Genomic DNA, 8,371 nt, shown 5'->3' on the forward strand with positions numbered 1-8,371 from the left:
AGGAAATCTCTAATTAGACTCTGCAGACTCTGTACAGTTATCTGATATTATCCTTTGACTCTATAAGGCAGTCAGTCCTTCCTAAGGGAGACACTTATAGTCCCAATGGTGTCCCCCCCTTAGAGCTGACTAAGTACAGTCAACTCTCCCTAAGACAGACACCTTTGGGACCAGTACTATGGGTCCGTCTTAGAGAGAAGTCCGTCTTGTAGAGAGTCAAATAATGGGAGTAAAGAAAAGCAGTGACCAACTCTAGGCGTCTGTTTTACAGAGGTTTCCATCTTATAGAGGTGTCCGTTAAGAGAGAGTTTACTGTATAAATTTTTATTAATAACTTTACTTACTTTGCCCCCACCAGGAGGTGGTTATTCTGCTGGTCTACTGACAGCAACGAGTAATAACCAGTCTTGACTCCTTTTGTATCAAAAGTTTTCAAATGGTGCTTCAACACTATAAAAAAATAATTTAAAAAATGCTGCTATTGAAATAACGGTTATAAATATGATGCACTCTTACGGCATCAACGCCTTGGAGTGAATAAATCACTACAAATAATATTGTTTTGTTTCTTTTACGTACTAGCACAACAACAGGTTTTATTTCAACTTTTGACAGTCCCTATACATTTCTTCTCCTGGATCATATATTTTTCTCAACTGTTCACTGTGCATGCATGACTTAAGTTTAACTTCAGAATTCCACAACGAAAACAAAAAAAATGTCTTTTGAAAGAAATTCAAATAAACCATCGCCAAGATTCACACATCATGGATTCTGTTTCACTTTACCACTACACACAGTAGGGTTTGAGGGTCAATAGCTGGATAGGGCTACATTAGACAACAAAGCCACATTGTGTTGATCTTGCATAAACATTATAAAACAATGTATCACTGAACACAACTTTTTCTTACTAGTACAAAGAAAGGCGTGGATCTGAAAAGTAAGTGTATCATTGCAATATAATCACAAATAATAAAAATTAAATTAATAATCGAACCTAACTTTGAGCATTCTAACTTTTGAGCTTTATAAACATAAAGCTAAATAGTCCCTAATTAAGTCCTATAATTCAATGCGGTTCCTTGCTCTTTTAGACAAGAATGTAATAATTATTTTCAAGTAAGTTTGTGCAACATGGGGAGTTTTTATTGGTTGCATGACTTGCCATTGCTGAGTATTAACTAAAATAAAACATGTGGTAACTGAAAAGATAAATAATGGAATTTCTCTAAACCCTTTGAGCATCGAATTTCACCTCTTCACACCAATACTTTCTAATAAAAACAGATTATTATGACAAGAACAAAGGACATGATCACACAAGATGAATCTTACATGTACATCTACTTCAACAAATTCTCCCCACTACACTGTACGTCTATAGGAAATGCAGGTATTATTATATAAGAGGCAACAAAAAATGAGATTTTTAACTTTGATGTTAGGATTTTAAGGGTGAACAGGCTATCAATCAACTCTTTCCAGAGGCAGCATGGCAGCACAGTTTGAGCCCGGGCTCTCCTTGTTCAAAATTTGGTTTCCCTAATACTTATCCGCCAGATGGAAAGTTTACCTGGCTACGGGTTGTTAAAAAGTAGGAAAGCGCTATCCACCGGATAAATCACTATCCAATGGATCTAATTGTGTTATCCACTGGATGGCACTTTTGAACACTGAACGGGGACCTGGTGGATAGCACTATCCAGCCTATGAACAACACAGTCATGGACTTGCAATCTGGGCCCCAAGTTCAAGCTCCGCTCTAGCTGCTGGGCTATGCTTGATTGTTCTCAGTACTCCCAAAGTTCAACTACTACTATATATGCCCATTCACCCTTGCAAATAGCCCATTGGCTTGCCTCTGGCCATTTGGGATTCGTGCCCTTGTTACAATGTATGTTTATTTTCCAATATTTGTTGTTTTTCTTTCTTTAATTTGTTGACAAGTATAAAAACTACTGGCTTGAAAGTAATGAGTCATTTTTTTGGAAAGTATTTTAACACTCTGACGCCTTGTTACGGTGGAACCTCCATAATATAATGAAGGGTCGAGGGCAGGCAAAATCACGAGCCCATGGGCTCCTGGCAAAATCCATTCGCCGTAATGAGGCATTGTTCACTATGCCAAGGACTTTATTATACAGAGGTTCATTATATCAAGATTCCACTGTTATGACACTTTAATTAATGAGAGCAGTTAGAAAAGAAACAAGCAAGCCTGACTTGAAAGTTTTTCCTGATATTTCAGACAATCCACTTAGCTATCACTCTTCAGAGGATTAAAATCCCAAAATGTGAGAAAAGTCAAATATTTAAAAATTCTTCATTAATCTGATCACCAACAGGAAGGAAAAATAATTAATGACCCTAAAAAACAGCAACGTAAATTCGATCTACAGTGGCTTTTTCCTAGGCTTTTTCATTCAGCAGAATAATTTTGGTCTAACACTAACACAGCAGGATCCTGATGTGATTCTAAATAAATAAAGGTTTTTGTCCAAGACTTTTAGTGTCCTTATGAGGGTAAGGTTTCAAGAAGATAAGGGCCAAGTACACACTAGGTTATCTCCTCCCACACAAATATATATGACTGTTCATATTTATACAGCATACTTGCAAGGTAACTGGAGATACCAAAGTAAGCTTAATTAAGCATCATATACAGTATAACATCTTAGTTTGGCCCATAAATTTTTTAAAAGATAGTTATCTCTGGTTGCATATTACCTCATACACATATGTGACCTCTATGGTCAACCTAAATCAACAGTATAATTAATCAGTGCAGACAGGGGTGTTTCGCTTTGTCTTTCATTCTGATATTGGCATGCAAGAAAAAAAAAAAGTTAGCCTCAGGGTTTTCCTGTTCATTCATTAGTTAGTTTGTTCATATCAGAATCTGGTTTTTTAGCAGACACTAATTATTGGAGAAATGTTTATCTCAGGTAATTTTGGTTTTTCTTTTGTTTTTGGGTATGGTAATGCAATAATGTAAGCTAATAAAGTTGAAACAAATGAAAAAGAAAAATTACCTGAGATAAAAAAAATAACTACAACATATACATGTATATATGCAGAGGATTATTTTGTAAAGTGGAAATAACAATTTAACAACTCCTTTCTATCTGTAATAGATATATACAAACCATGACCTTTTAAACTTTGAAAATCAACTATTTAAATAAAAAAACTAATCCCTGGGAGTATGTGTCCTGGTCTCTATATCTACTTAATGACTATGATCTGTGAATTCCTGTAGTTACATATGTAATTACAGATCAGAGGAATTAACTTACAGGTAGCATTCTGGTTGGTTCATTATAACGATCAATGCACTGAGCACACATGTAATGCTTTGGCTATTAAATAACTTAATGCCCAGCAGTCAGAAAATTTTCTAGAATTTCTGCAAAATCCCTTTTTCTAACTAGCAATATGGACAACAAGAATGGCTTTGCAGCTTAGCGGTTGCGGTTACTTGGGCATGGAGTAGAGTCAACACCACTTTCACACTTAGAAAAATTTCGTGAGAATAGCTACATTAACTGTTCCACACATTTTGCTGCCTAACTCAGCCTATTTCAACTACCAAATTTATCTACAAAAGAAACAAAGCTGTTTGAGAGACACAAGCATCAGATGTGGACATTGCACATTACAGCCTAAATATGGTAAAAATTCACGCAGTGAACAAAATGTGTCAACAAAATACATGTACATGTACATGTAACATGTCTCTGTAAAATCATTGATTATAAATACATGTAGATTTTAAAACCACAATAGCTCATATTTCAGCAGTATCACATAGCTACGTTTATCAGGTTACACACACTGGACATGCACATCTGGAAAACATGAGCTTCTAGGTACATGCATGCAACAGCGTACAGTTGTACAATGACCTTTGTTTCTCTCTAACACTATTTTTCTAATTTTGAACTTTTAAGCATTAACAACTTGTGTCTTTCAGCAGTGTGATACATACCTAACAGGGCAACAAACATGTAACTCTATGCCAATACACCGACATGTATGATGATATAGCAAGTTAACACCCAATGCACTAGTATAAATCCTGTTAATCTCCCAGGGGGGCTTACTTTGGTCAATGAGAAGGAGGCAGCGCAGAGGCATAATATTTATGGAGACGGCACATTTAATTTAGAACAGTGCAGCACTGGAAGAAAAGCAGTGATGGAGAAACAAATTAAATTGCCTTTCTTAAAGAGAACTCAAGACAATGTAAATTGCTGCATGTGGCCAGCCACTTGGAAAGACACTCGACACTTGAATTGTCATGTTCATGATCAGAGATAACGCAGTTTAAGTGGTTCATTGTCAATTTTTTTCTGTTCTTTGTAAAGAAAAGGGCAGGAAGTGCAGTAGAGGTTAAAAAAGACAATGGAGGGACTGAATAACTTTTCTGCCACGAAAAAATACCTGCACTATAATCACGTAGGAATCAATATCAGGGAAATATGAAAATTAAAATACCATGAAGTATACCATGAACAAAAAGAATGCAAAATAAAATAACAACTAAAAATATAACAAATTTGTACAATGTAAGGTTAAAACAAAAAAATTCATTCATGTAGTCTGCACGGTCTTCTGTGCTTTCATTCTCTGCGCCACAAAATTTCAACATGGAGGCAAACCAATAAGTGATTTTCATTTATTTTACTTGCTACATCACAGTACAGTTGGGGTACAGCAATGTAGTAGCTAAAAATTGTGTCTTTCCGCACTGCAAAATGGTCACGTAACAAATTATTCTTATCTGAGCATTAAAAGTAAAGCCAATTTCAATTCATAGCCTCCAGGTATGAACATTACAATAATTATCCTGACACCCAGACCATGAAAAATATGAGTCTCTGTTCAGGTGCAATGTGAATTATACACAGACAAAAGAAACTAGAAATATTACTAAAAGGCAAATTAGCTGTCAGAAGACAAAGTTTGGAGAAAAGAAAGAACTTTCAGGGGTTGTGAATTGCTGTCACTATAATATCACATTCCCAGCTTAATCATAAAGTTCCGATTATAATCCTCCATCTCCCAATTATAGGTCCATCTACCTATTTAAACAAAAAATATATATCCAGATATAAGCTCCCCGCCTACTTGAATTCCCCTACAGCTTGTATTCAAATATGAATTCAACTTTTTACGACATTTTGAAGCTTAAAATGTGATCAAATTCAAAAAAGTATTATGGTTATATGCTTCTGTCAGAACTGCTATGTGACTTGTTTTACAACACTTTTTTTAGCCCCCCATGACCCTGTTTTGAGGGCAATGGACATAATATGTTCTCTTTTCTTTCTTATAAAAAGATCATATACCCTGGCCACTAGCACATCCCCACGTAGGCTAAATTGAGAAGTGTCTACCCACTGCCCAACACCAACCACCCCTCCCTGAGTCTCTCAAAATCACATGACTCTCACATCTGGGATTTGCCTAGATTTATCCTTCTTGGATTTGTGGAAAAATAAAACAGCAAAATCAAAACAAAATAAAAAGAACTTTGGGTTGACGTAAAAGTATTCTAAGGGTTATCGATAGAGAGTACAAAAAAAAGATCTCTTGCTGTTATAGTAATGAAATTTGGCACACTCAAACAATGCTTCTATTACCTGTATTTTATTGCCAACAATAAACTCCACCCCTTTATTAAATGACAGTGTCCACTGCTCCACACGCAACACAATAGAAAAATTGTACAATTCTAATCAGAATCTCGCTTCTCATCTGCTATGTCAAGCTCATTCAGAGATGTTTAAAAAACTACGAAACAGCCACCTCAACTTTGGCAATAGATAACAAAAGTAAAAGCACGTTCACTGGTTTGGCATGTGGCATAAAATTAACAAACCCCTGCAAAGCTTGTTGGTTTCACAACAATTTCGTTAAGTTATTTCTGTTTACTTTATGATGACGATGAAAGGAACCAAATTTATACGATCGCTTATTGCTCTACTACTGCTCGCAGATATTTCTAAAAGCTACATGAAGGTTCCTTTATTAATAAGCTCATGCAAACTTCTAACCTTGACGGTTTTGCGAATATTTCACTAATTCCCAAACAAAAGATTTTAAGTTTCCATTAAAAAGGTGCACACCAAATTTGCATTAGGGGTTTAATTTGGACTCGTGAATTATTTTCTGTAGACGTTGTTCGTATAAAGTTTATTTGAAATTACGTTCCGATGTAATAAATCTTTATGGCAAAATAACAACATCAACCGAGACAATTGTCACTTCAGAGAAGTAAATAACGTTCTTAACGATTTTACAGAGTCTGTAAATACTTGCTACAGAATTCCTATAAACTCAACTAAACATGAATTCTTTAAAAGACGCCATCTTGTCTTAAGCCACCAATTGCATTGTAGTCTGAGCAGCATTTTAAAAATCCCAGGATATGCTCGCTTTCAGTGGATTGCAAATTGCAAAATTCACAATGCAACATGCGTTCAGTAATCGTTGTAATTCTCTCCAACTGCGATGGGTTTATTTATGAATTACAAAGTCTAAGAGGGTTCTTGCTCAAAACAACACTCTTCAGTTGTTTCGCTTCGTTTGACCCTCTTGAAAAAACAAATCAATATTAAATAATACTAGCTACAACATTCCACAGAACGCGTAGCAGTCTCACGTTTACAAACACACGGAACCACAGAAAATATACGGTTATTACACAAGTACATAAGCCCTAAACCATATTGAATACGCATGACTTTGGACATACCTTCATACGGTGTACTCGCATGCGATCGCACGTTTAAAGAATACCACTCTTCGCTGGAGACGATTAAAAATAGTAGGTGCAAAACCAGAAGCACAGCTTTTAGACAGCGAGCCATTTCCATCAGAGTTCTGCGAAACGATGAGACAACAATTCATTGATATTTAATACTATTACACACCATTCAGTCAGTCACCGAAGTCAGACGCGCTATATCATATCTGTGTCACCCGAAGGTCAATCAAGCGACAAAATGTCCTCCGAAATCAAATTACAAATTACGCAAAAACAAACCAACGAGGTTTGTGGATAGTGAACTCGCCATTGACACAATAAACAAGCGTTGAGATTATATCAAGGCCGCTCCATAATAATTTGATGGTGAAATTTACAGCAAGGCCAACTGAAGACTAGCTGAAGTTTGGTCGTTGATCGAAACTCAATAACGAAGCGCGTGCTGTTTCCCCCCCACCCCCCGACTAAGGCTTCATGTTCCAAGAAATCACACATTCAGCGTCAAAATTTCCACCTTAAAATGGCAGCGTTAGGACTGTTTTCCGAGGCAATAAGTTCAGGAATTTTTCTAAAATCTAAAACCACCTATATCATTCTGGATACGTAAGGTCGCTAAATCAAGGTACCAAAACATAAGCAGAAGTTTCCACAATCTTACCTGCCCAAAAGAAATTTCGATTTTAGCTTCAATACTCCAGAAGAGTCACCAGAATTGATGATTTCGGTCGCTTAGTTCCACGTCTGTTTATCGGTAACACGCGCACGATGAACTTTTCTGGCTTGGGTCAACAAAGCGAAATGTAATCCGCAAAAAAGCTCATAAAGATACGGAATCGCGGATATTTCGATCAAAACGAGATCGAGAACTCTTGCTTTGTTGAAATACTTCTCGAAGAAGTTCTCAGACGTTTTTTACGCAGTTTTAAAACAAGTAGTATCGGTATGTTGACAAATGAAGACACATACTCATTAGTTCGCCTCCTTCCATTGGACGAAAAAGCAATGAGAAATAAACCGCTTTGGTTAAGCCATGTCCATTACATATTATGATCACATTTGAAATTCTCCCAACCGCGACACGTAAGAAACCTCTAACCCAGTGTATCTCGAATTGCGTTCCTGTACGTGAACCTGTGTACCGTCTGCTATGATTTTTTCGGTTTGGAATTCTTTATGACACTACGTAACAAACCTCTACAATCGCCCTCTTTTACTTTCGTTGGGTTTACCTCATCCGGTCTTATTTCAAACCACTTCCGAGAGTTTTTTTGTTTCATATTCTAAGTGACTCATGCTCAAGCCCACCGAAGCTGGTAGTATTGTTTGATGTTTAAAAGATAACAAAAGGATGAAACAGTTTTTTCAATTTAATTTAATACGCATGCCGCGTGTGTTGGCAGGAGTCTTGTGAGTTCTTTCTGAAAATAGAATTCGGAAATTGAAGACGCTTGTAACAACCATTCGCGTCAGCAGGGCAAATTTCTAAGCAATATCTACTCAAAAGTCGACACAACTTCAGCGATATACTGCTTAAAAAAGTAAGGCGTTACCCATAACAACCGATTTTTTTAGGATATATTTGCTTTGCGAAGAAAA

At 36.4% G+C, this 8,371-nt stretch overlaps 1 long non-coding RNA gene across 1 annotated transcript; it reads right to left on the minus strand.

The window, feature by feature from the left end:
- Positions 1 to 338: 338 nt before the first annotated feature.
- On the minus strand, positions 339 to 7,796 carry LOC140930977 (uncharacterized). The gene is made up of 3 exons (XR_012164911.1): positions 7,434 to 7,796; positions 6,764 to 6,891; positions 339 to 450 (listed from the first exon to the last, which is right to left on the minus strand). It is a non-coding gene; the product is annotated as an uncharacterized lncRNA (long non-coding RNA).
- Between the last annotated feature and the right edge of the window lie 575 nt (positions 7,797 to 8,371).

This window comes from Porites lutea, chromosome 3 (assembly GCF_958299795.1).
Source record: "Porites lutea chromosome 3, jaPorLute2.1, whole genome shotgun sequence".
Taxonomy (NCBI): domain Eukaryota; kingdom Metazoa; phylum Cnidaria; class Anthozoa; order Scleractinia; family Poritidae; genus Porites; species Porites lutea.